The sequence below is a fragment of the Papaver somniferum genome, chromosome 4 (genome assembly GCF_003573695.1).
Source record: "Papaver somniferum cultivar HN1 chromosome 4, ASM357369v1, whole genome shotgun sequence".
Taxonomy (NCBI): Eukaryota; Viridiplantae; Streptophyta; class Magnoliopsida; order Ranunculales; family Papaveraceae; genus Papaver; species Papaver somniferum.
The window spans coordinates 99,979,755-99,991,090 of NC_039361.1; the positions used below are offsets into that span (position 1 = coordinate 99,979,755).

At 35.4% G+C, this 11,336-nt stretch overlaps 1 long non-coding RNA gene across 2 annotated transcripts; it reads left to right on the plus strand.

Annotated features, from left to right (window-relative positions):
- Positions 1-1,485: 1,485 nt before the first annotated feature.
- Positions 1,486-3,755, plus strand: LOC113276185. 2 transcript variants are annotated; one of them, XR_003324131.1, is made up of 4 exons: positions 1,486-1,606; positions 1,977-2,069; positions 3,216-3,251; positions 3,324-3,755. It is a non-coding gene; the product is annotated as an uncharacterized LOC113276185 (long non-coding RNA). The 2 variants fall into 2 exon arrangements; XR_003324130.1 differs by lacking the exon at positions 3,216-3,251 and having other exon boundaries at positions 1,498-1,606; positions 3,353-3,755.
- Positions 3,756-11,336: the final 7,581 nt, after the last annotated feature.

Genomic DNA, 11,336 nt, shown 5'->3' on the forward strand with positions numbered 1-11,336 from the left:
TGTTGAAGATCTTGATTTTTGATGTTTTTCGTGTTGATGATGATCTATGTTTGTTCCTCGTGTTGAAGATCTTGATTTTGATGTTTGTTGCTCGTGTTAAAGATAAAGTTTTGTTGTTGTTGAAGACGGTGATGTTTGCTACTCCTGTTGAAGACGACGGAGAAGATGAAGATGATGATGGTGCTGCAGTTCATTTTTACGAATGAACTATATTTTTCACGATTTTTTGTTGTTTGTTCATTTTGAAAAATGAACTTTGTTTTCTTCTATAGGTTTTTTTAGGTTTTCATTTGAAAGAATGAAATCGATATTAATATAAGTTTTTATTGGGAGTTCATCTGAAAGAATGAACTCGATTTTCATATAGGTTTTTATTGGGAGTTCATTTGAAAGAATGAACTCGGTTTTCATATAGGTTTTATTAGGAGTTCATCTGAAAGAGTGAACTTTGTCTTCATATAGTTTTTATTAGGAGTTCATTTGAAAGAATGAACTCTTGTTTTTATTCATAATAGTGGAATTTTTGTTGTGTGTTCATTTGAAAACATGAACTCTGATTTTTTTGTTCTTAATAACAAAAAATTTGTAGAATTTAATGAAGTGTAATGAAGTTCATAGAATATAATGAAGTGTATAGTTTTCATGAGACATAATGAACTGAAATCTAGAAAAAAGCCTGATAGTTCATCAAAAAGAATAAACTGCTACAAAAAATAAGTAAATAATTAACACGGAAGGGTATGTTGGTCCATTTAATATTTTTAAATAATTATGGACCAAATAGGAAACGTGTTTTCCCGCTGGACCAAATAGTCTTGGGACCACCTATAAAAGGACCAAACGATATTTTTCCCTTGAAATTGAGCCAACGGAAGGTGAGAGACATTGTTGCAATCACTGATGTAGACAACACGTCTTCAATACTGCATAACACTGTAGAGAAATTTAAAAAGAAACAAAAACCATATTAATAACGACAGCCGAAGATACAAAATCAAACAATAAAACAGAAGAGGAAACCCAATTAACTGTAAGATTTGATTACATCAAAAGAAGGGAAATTTTAAAAATTAGGTTAGAAAAATGCAGATGGATAAAGATGAACAAAAATAGGGTTAAATGGACAATAAAAAGGACAATTACAAGAGGAAAACAAAAATCAAAGTAAAATCAAGAAGGAAGACGGGGACGGAAGATTGAATTTTAAGATATGATGAACAAAAACTCGAGTTTGACTAAGTTGATTTTGATTGACTTTTTCGCTTGACTTTAATCTAGATAAGAACGTGACCTCCGTGCAAAATCTGTGCATTTTATTTAGACCAGATACTGAAATATAACGTGCTGAGAACTAGGAATTACTGGTTAAGCCTATCTTAAGAACCCGTTTACTGTCTAATCCACCTATAGAAGTTGTTTAATCGTTAGTCAAAAAACATATTTTTGGACCAAAAAATTTATTCCCTGATCCACGAGCGTGCGGGAGATATAAACTCAATATTTTAAATGGAAAAATTATCCTTTTTATTCCTCTTCATTTATTTCCATTTTTTCTCTCTCGTTGTCGTCTGTGTTAGAAAAGAGATTCGGATGTGAGAGTCGTAAGGTATGTGATCGATCTCTATATGTGTCTTTGGTCTTCAAATCGATTTTAGATTTGTATTCAATGAGCCATAGTCTCCATATCCAACAATTTTTCGGAAGAAAACAACTTTGATTTTCTTAGACCTAGTTATGATTTTTCATTTTATTCAATTCATAGATCTGATGAGCAATTGGAATTGGAATCAAAATCGAAATCAAAATCGTTATCTATATATATATATATTGCTTGTACTAGAATATTTTGTCTTTGTTCAGATGTATTTTTTTTGTATTATTGTTTTGTACTGCAGTCATAGGATTTGGCATGATAACCCATTGCTAAAATGGAAAATCTTCCGAGGGTCTTCATGACGGTAGTCTTACTTTGACAGGTTTCCTATACTTCATGCAGTGTTTATAAGAGGCGGTTGCATTGATATAGCTTGGATTAACATGAGAAATTTGGATATGACAATGAACTTCAGGTATATCAAATGGCTCTTCGCTTGTTGCGCATTTAAATAATTTTATGGAGTATCACTTAGCTTTTTATTAAATTTTAACTAAATTAGTAGAAAAATAATTTCAGTTGCATCATTTGGTGGTACACCGTTGATAGACAAATGGTTAGCTATTATATATTGAACGTCTCATTTGGCACTTGGAAAGGTGATGTAGTGATTTCAGAGTACATATTTGTTTGTACTAATTTTGCACTCCATATATGCGTAAACTGATTTCACAGTACATATTTGCATATACTGATTTGGCTATACCGATATATTTTTTTACTTTTTGATGTTCATTTTTGTTTACCATTGTATCAGTACATATCTGCATGTACTCTTCTTTTTATCTGTGTTTTGGTCGTGCATACAGTTTTTGTGATCCACATGGTATTGTTCAGGTTAAGAGTGATATAAGTCAGATTCTTTGTGTCGTGGCGATTCTTTTAGCTTGCATCTTTTCCTGTATTTTGTGCCTCGTCGACAAGTTTGTATGGCGCGTAGGTTTCCTACATGTAAGAGTTAAAAAATGTTCTTAATTTTTCTTAGTGATATAAGTCAGATTCATTTTCTTAATGCCTTTTTAGGCCATGAATGCATTCTTCGGGGGAGTTTATACATCCAGTTGATTGTTTTCTTAATTGCATCACCAGCAATAACACCAGACACAAATTTTGGGGAAAAAAAGTTCTTCTTGGCTAAATGGTTTGGTTTAGGTCCGAATTTATGAGAGTTCAAGCAAATTTTGGACAACAATATGTACTGTTTTTTTCTTCGATACATGTGTATATGTACTGCATTTATACACTCAGTATCTTCATGGATCCAGAAACCCTCCTCCTGCTTCTTGGCTCTTGGATCCAGAAATCCTCCTCATCATGTACTGTAATAAAGATAATTTAATGTGCTTTATCTGATTTTAAAATGTGCAGCTAAACGAGTTTCTCTTGACCATTTGCTTTGTGGTTTTTGTTTTAAGTTATTGATTTTTGATTTTATTCAAGTCAGTATTACCAAGATGTCTCTTAGCCATACAGTGAGCATGCAAATTATAAGAAAAGTATATAATTTCCTTCTTGCGTGGAGTGTTTTTACGATGAGTACCTGATATATATCATTTCTTAGGCATTACAGGTATAGGACAATGTGGGAGAAATTTATGTACGTTTACTTCTGGTTTCTTTTTCAGTTCACTTATTTCGGAATACATATTTGCTTATAGTGATTTTGCAGTACATATTTTGCCTATTGTGATTTCGCAGTTGTTGATGGGGAAAAACGATTCGCTGGTTTTTTAGGGAATGGAGTGACGACCGTGTAACGGAGGCTCCTTCAACCGAGCGAACTGCTTAACCTCAAACAGATGCACTGCACGGAAGTGCTTTGAGTTTGAGAGATCAATCTGTAGGACTCCGGCCTAAACCAAGTCAATGGTCGTTCCAGAGTCAATTCGGTCACAAAGAGGGAAGAGGGTTGATCTGTAGGAGGGAGGCTAAGAAGTGTGTGAGATCAATGATGATCAAGGATTGTGAATGTGTTGTGGGTTTCTGCAAGTTTTCTGAGAACTGTTGAGTTCAAATAAGTTCTGGTTGATTGATGAATTCTTGAGAGTGATTACTCGAAAACTTATCATGTTTCAATCATGGATTCAGATACTTATTTATATTTCCAGAATGGTAGACACATTGATCTCCAGTAAGTGTGACGGTTGCTCGAGTGAAAGAGTGGGAAAGTGGGAAATCGTGGTTTCACCAGTTCCTCGTACGTGATATGATTGGTTAATTGTCCACCCACTACTTTGATAACTCCCTCAACCGCATGCACGACTTACTCACATTTCTCACCGTGGAAGAACATACGTGTTATAGGCCGCCATACCAAAACCCTAATTAATATCCCCCATGTGACGTGATTGATGTCTCACGAACTTGGAGTCTGCGAAGCAGACGTGTACTTGACTAGTCAGTCAGTCGTTGACTTGATTAGACAGTGGGTCTAAGTATTGCTCACTCGAGCATGATTGCTGAGTGCTCAAGATTCGTGAATTGAACATGTCTGCTGGGACGTGTAATTCTTAAATGAATGATGTTGATATTGCTGAGCAAATATTATATATTTAATGAATTATTGAGTATTGAGATCAATCGATGGTAAATTACTAAATATTGATAGTTGGATCAATATTCGATCAACTGAGCAAGTATTGCTCACTCGATAAATTACTGAATATTGATAGTTGGATCAATATTCGAGCAACTGAGCAAGTATTGCTCATTCGATAAATTACTGAATATTGATAGTTGGATCAATATTCGAGCGACTGATCAAGTATTGCTCATTCGATAAATTACTGAATATTGATAGTTGGATCAATATTCGAAGAGATGAGAAAGTATTGCATATTCGATGAATTACTGGTGATATAACCGAATAAAATATTAATTAAAATATTGGTAACTGGACCCAGTATTGCATAATTAATCTAGATATTGATTGCTGGATGAACCATAAAAGTATTAGTGTTTGAACTTGCTCAGAATTATGATTTGTGGAGCGTTTGTTTGAAACTCTAATTTTTGATCAATTTTTCGTCAATTGATAAATTACTGAAAATAGGTGAGTGAAGGAGGGATCGACCACATGGGATTTTGAACGACCATGTGGTTCCCAAGTGCTCAAGTGAGCGTGCACCAGAGTTTTTTGTTGACCAGTTGGTGAAAGAACGATCAAACGCTGGTTTAATCATTTATTAGAATAGCGCGCGTGTGAGCGTTAGGTAATAAAACCTAGCTATGAAAATATGAGGGACCGAACAAGAGGTCATGGGACCGGCCCTTGGTGGTTGTAAGACCAACCGACGGTCGATTGAGCGAGTCCCAGTCGATTGAGAGAGTTTTGACCCAATATGAGCAATTGATAGCAAATTAAGTCAAAATTATGAATATGTGTGGGATCGGCATATTGCAAGCCTTAGGGTCGGCCTTGGTCGATCAAGGAAGCATGCCCGTGTCACCAAGGTGTCCGTGACTCAGTCGTGAGAGTGTTGGTATTTTCTGACGAGCTATTGAGCAGTGTTTTGGATTTTCTGAAGAGTTTGATCTTGACTGATATTCTCAATTTTGCTCGAATGAGCAAGTAGAACTTTGCTCATGTGACTGATATTTTAAGAATATTAAAATAATGATATCTTAATTTTTGACGTGAGAAGCCCAGTCGGTCGAGTGACCACTTGACTTTTTGGCTTTTCCATTGTTTGAGCAATATATGAGAAAATATTGAAAAACTAGGGTTTTCGGTCAAACGATGGAGTTCCATGAGATGATGGAAATAATAATATGAGAAAATAAGGAATTGTGAGGTGTGGGACCGGCCACGGATAGGGCATGGCCGTCTGGCTAGGTGACCCGGTCCCGTGACACCTTTTCCTATTTTGTTCCATAAAAGTATGGAAAACTAAGAGTTTCCGTCAAATGAGGGAGTTTGATTAAATGATGGAATCTATGTGAGATGAGGGAAGAAATAAAATATTAGTGAAATAAAATAATGGAGGGAACTGGCCGGTGGGCCCGGTCCCACACCTCTAGCTTATTTTATTAATTATTATTTTATTTTTATCATTCGCTCGTTCGACCGATCGTTCATGCGTTTGGGTGCTCGTTTGTGCATTATTTGTCAAGTACGCTTGCATCATTCTCTCAGGACTTACTCGATGACTGTCAGACGCCCGATTGTGGAGTATTTATTACTAATTCATGAAATTCAGCTGGGAATGATTCATGAAACGGAGTAATAAAATGAGTTGAGCATCCATTATTAATCCATGAAATCCATCTCGGGGATCAGCCATGGAACGTAGTAATAAGATAATTGCATCGATTATTTTATCTTATTACTAATTCAGCTGGGAATGATTCAGGGAACGGAGTAATGAGATAAAATGATTATTTATTACTAATCCATGGAATCAGTCGGGGATCATCCATGGAACGTAGTAATAAGATAAAATCGATTATTTTCCAGGAATTCAATCGGTGAATGTCATGGTAGAATTAATCTATTGTAGAATCGAGATATGAGATAGTTGAAGTATCATACTCGTTCTGAAAGGTGCATAGTCAGGGAGAAACGTGCAGCATTGTTGACGTCCTGAAGGCGTTTATCCCCCTCAACAAAAAATTATATAGGAGAGCCGTCTGAATCTATACACAGTCTCTCTACATAGTCAGGGTCGTTAATCCCTCTCAACGAACAAATATGTAGGAGAACCGCCTAATCGTTCTTCTATGTAGAGGGGGCCTCTCTATGTAGTCAGGGAACAACGAGTATCGCCGACGTCCTGAAGGCGTTAAGCCCTCGCAACAAACAATTATGTAGGAGGACCGCCTAATCGTTCTTATACATAGAGGGCACGATGAAATGCGTAGCATCGAAAGCTCATCTAGTGGGAGGACTTTCAAGAAACATATTCATCGTGACTCTGAAGAATGCTCACTCAGTCAGAGATCGTGAAAAGGTTCACGGATCGTAAAACATGAATCGTCACATGCGTTCCTGAAGCCGGGTCAGAAACATGCAGTATCATGATTTTACGATTTTAGCCTTGTTGAAAATACACCATCAACATCAGTACATATTTGCTTGTACTGATTTCACAATACCTATTCGCCTATAGTGATTTCGCAGTACATAGTGGATGTTTTGGTTCCTAAAAGACTTCTTATTAGTTCTTATACAAATAATAAATAAAAACTAATTATCGGTAGTATGAATGTATATATTTTGGTTCCTAAAGAGTTGTTCTTATTAGTTCTTGTCGATACTAGGACTGTTCAATTGATATGGTTCTCTAAGACTAACATAGAAGTTGAATGGAGTTCAACTCCAATTTGATATTATTAACTTGTATTGCACAACTGTTATTCGGAGTACATATCAATATCGACTAGTTTTTCTTCGGTACATATCAATATCTGCTAGGTTTTGCACAGTGCTTATCAATATCTACTAATTTTTTCCAGTACAGTTTGTGTATGTACTGTGATTTTCGTTTTGAGTCTCATTTTTTTTTGTTTTTGCGATTTATGTATAGTGTAGATTAAGACTTCTTAACAGGGGTCGAGGGGCAGTGCCCCCTCATACTTATTTGTCAATTAGCATATCCTAATATGTATAAGTAAAATGTACATTGCTTTTATTTACAATAACGGTGTCCTAAGGAGTAGAAACGTTTTTTACTTATTTATTTGCAAGTGTTGAGTATGGCTGATGTGAGCTTTTGAACTTAGACGTGAAAAGTCTGTAGCTTCTCTATTTATAATTAGCGTTGTCACTAATTTCTTTAATTCTTTGTAAAAATCAAAAATACATCATTATTACAAGAGATAGACCTTGAACTGTTTCACACCATTGATAACCTTATCAAGTCTGTTACAAGTACTCCCGCTCTATTCATTGCGATTTCCGGGTTTGAATTCACGACTGAATTTGGTGAGTCTTTGTTAACTATGTGTTCATTGTGTGTAAGTATTTCAGTAGAATACTCTCGCTAGGCTCTGATCATGTTGACTACGCAAGTAGTCGAATTGCTGGTAATGATGTAATTGTGAAAAAACTTGAAGAGTCTGGTACTCAGTACATATCTATATGTACTAGGGTTACACTTAGTACATATCGATATGCACTGGTGTCAATATTAAGGTTTGTTTCTTTCGTGTCCTGTAAATTGTGTTGTCTGGGCTGTTGGAAGTATCCACTTTTCTAAGATAATTTCACGCATTCTCAATAGACTGATGTGATACCTTGTACATCCTTCCAAGTGCTATTGTGAGTATTTAGACCATTAACCTCTCAAAATTTAAGGGTATTTTAGCATTTACCTTGCACAACACTTGATAGTTTTGATTCCAACACTAAATGTAGATTCTACCTTTCCATTGGTCACACTTTGGAAACTATGTTTTGTCAGTTTTTATTCAATACATGTGTATATGTGTTGTTTTACCATTGTTGAAAGACATTTTGTATTTTTTGTGAGCTGAAATGTTTCGATTTGTCTTTGCATTGAGTTTCACTCAGTACATATCAATATGTACCATGGCTTCATTCAGTACATGTGTATATGTACTGTGATTTTAATTTTAACCTAGGGACTGAACTTGAAAACGGTAAGTTTCGCGGTTATTAAACTGATAACCACTTGAAAATGGAACTGATTTCATAAAAAATTGAGAGAGGGGAGATGTGGAAAGAGAGAATTTTACAAAAGAAGTAACGAATCCGAGTTGTTTATTGTTTGTTTATTTCGTGCTTTTTTCTTCTCTACAGATGCTGCTGAGGCAAATTTTAAAGAGGGGACTTCCTTCTATGAGGCCATAACTTATGAAAGAAGAATGGGTAGTGCTAATGGAAGAATGCTTCGACAGCAATCTGAAACTATTTTGGCTGCAGAAAAGTCACGCCCAGAATTCTATTTTGCTGCGATATTTTGCAATTTGCTTGGAATGTGATATGTTTTTTTTTTGTGTTGCCGAATTGAATTAAATAAAATATGTCAAATCAATAAATATGTATTCCCTTTGGTACTGTCAAAATTGTCCTAGTTTTTTTTTCTTTTAATACGACACAATATATACTACCAGATCACTTCAATACAGGATAATGTGTTCTGCAAATGACACACTGAATTTTTTTTATAGATTAATGGCCAGAAATATTGTATGAAGAATGCGACAAATTTACAATGAAATAATTTCAATAATGATCATTAACTTTAGATACATATGATGCAAGTCAGTATATCCACTTTCTCCCTGCTTGTTGCCTTCTAGTAAGTAGTAACTCAACGTCGGTTCTGCTGCACTATTTACCAAAACTAGAGTACGTATATGCTTCACTGCAATGTTTACCAAAACTAGAGTACATATGTGCTTCACTGCTTAGCAATCGATTGCATATCTACTGCACTACTTACAAGTTGAAGCAACCAAGTGAAAGATAAGTTGTTTATAAAAAGCTTCAACTAAGAAAGAGTACAGAGATGTTGCGAAATTGAGGAGTCGGGTTACAATATGCTATTATAAGTAAAAGATTTCGAATTAGCAGCAACTATCCTGGAGACTTTATTGATCAAGTAATACAGGCGGAGAAAGAAAAAGGCAGGGAGATTATTAGTCGTCGGTCAATGCCACCGTTACATAATTAGTAGCTCCAACAAGAATATTTCCATGATCGGAACCAATCCCCAGTTCAAGGATTCGTCTGTTCTCCTACTTCAGGTCCTCTCGTATCAATATAATAAATAAGCATCAAAAACCAAAGTACATACTGATATGCACCTAACATCCAACTATACATGTTGATATGTACAGATGGATACGTACATCCAGAAGTGAATTTTTCGATCAGTTCGTACCAATATGTACTGTATTTACACATTATTTTCCTTTTGTAAGGTAGTGCTTATGTGATTCAACAACACAAATAGGAATATTCTAACTATCTATTGGTTGCCCAATTGCACCCCTGCATATAAACATTTGTTAATATTCCTAGAAAAAAATTTCATTATTCCAAATCAAGTATGATGTTACAAAGTGTCCAAAACTAGGAAGAGGCGACCACTGGTATGTGGTTTATCACGAGTTACATAATGTCTCCAATTATACCAACTACTGCACATAGTGATTTTGTGCAATTTGAGATGTTAAAAAAATTAGAGAATGTTTAAAGGGAAAGAAATTTTACTTGATGGCCCCTCTAGCTCTATCTTCCAAACGTTCCAAACTGATCCCAACCATGCAGACGTATTATGAAGAACCAAGAAACCGTGCACCGAAGCTGGAAACGCAACAAGAATGAACAATGTTAAAAAATTTAGCAGGATTTATGAATGATATAATGACTTACTTCTCATATCATTGTGTTAAAAGTACCTAATACATATGTAATTTAATTTAACTGTTAGAGCATTGCTCGGTCGAACTCGCATGCGTTGATATCTCAAGCACGTTTGTCAAGTAGAGTTGTCAAAACTATATGTCTTGATTTCTAGACTACTTATAGCTAAGTCTCGGACTAGGACAGCTAAGTGTAGTTGAGCTCCGGACTCCACGACGATCATCTTACGAAGACGAAGAACTAGTCAAGGAACCGGTGGAACTTCATCCGACTAAAAGGTATGTGGAGACTTGAACTTATCTATCACTCAAAAGTCTATCTCTCTATCTCCTATTCTTGAGATAAAGTCGTATAAGTATGATAGTTTTCATAAATACACATTTGCTATTTCGAGCCGAGTTTACTCGCCTATCTTTTTCTCGAAATATGTGTTGGTAAGCTTTCGCTTTAACCACTTTTCATCTTAACCCATGACGAAAGTTATGATGACGTTTCAATCTTGAAAATATCTTTGATGACGATAGTTGTGAATAACGACTGTTATAACATTATAGAAGAATGTTTCAATGATTGAAATGTAGAGTTGAGATTACGTAACCAACTATGGATATAAGCATATATAGTGTGTTCGCACATTAGTGTATAAATCCATGTGTCGGAAACCAAGTGTGTGCATACGTGTACATATGATATTTGTGAAGGAGACGGGTTGGGTACGCGTACCAGCGGAAGTTTTCGAACCGAAAATTTCTATTGAGTTTGTAAGTTTCCAAACTGTTAAACCAGTCACCTTAGGTACGCGTACCCACGGAAGTTTTCGACCAAAAATTTCTGCTGAGTTTGTAAACTCAAATCTGGTAGCTATGGTACACGTACCCGTACGCGTACCCAAGCTAGTTATATTTCTCAAATCGGAAGTTCATGAACTTAAACAATAAATCCATAAGGAATGCAATCTTTTCAAACCATGGATATATTGTTCATGAATTGATTCAAGTGAATCAAAGCAATTTTGTTTCAATTGTGTCTATGCATAAAGACCTAAGCAATTAAACAACTCTTCAACTAGTTCTTTTGAAGTCATTTGAACTAGTTGTGAAGAAGATGAATACGGTTAATATGAAAGTGCTCATATGGATAACCATTGGTTAACTATTTGTGAACCAACCAAGTGTACACGTTTAGGTACGGTTACTCAAACCTAAATGAAATACATTTCATTTGTGTGTGACAAGCTAAGTTTCGATATAACAGTTGAAAGATATTAGCTTGATTAAATCATGTGTTTCATAACGGTGAATATTGAATGCTTTATTACCAAGGTAACTTAGATTGCAAACCCTGATTTGA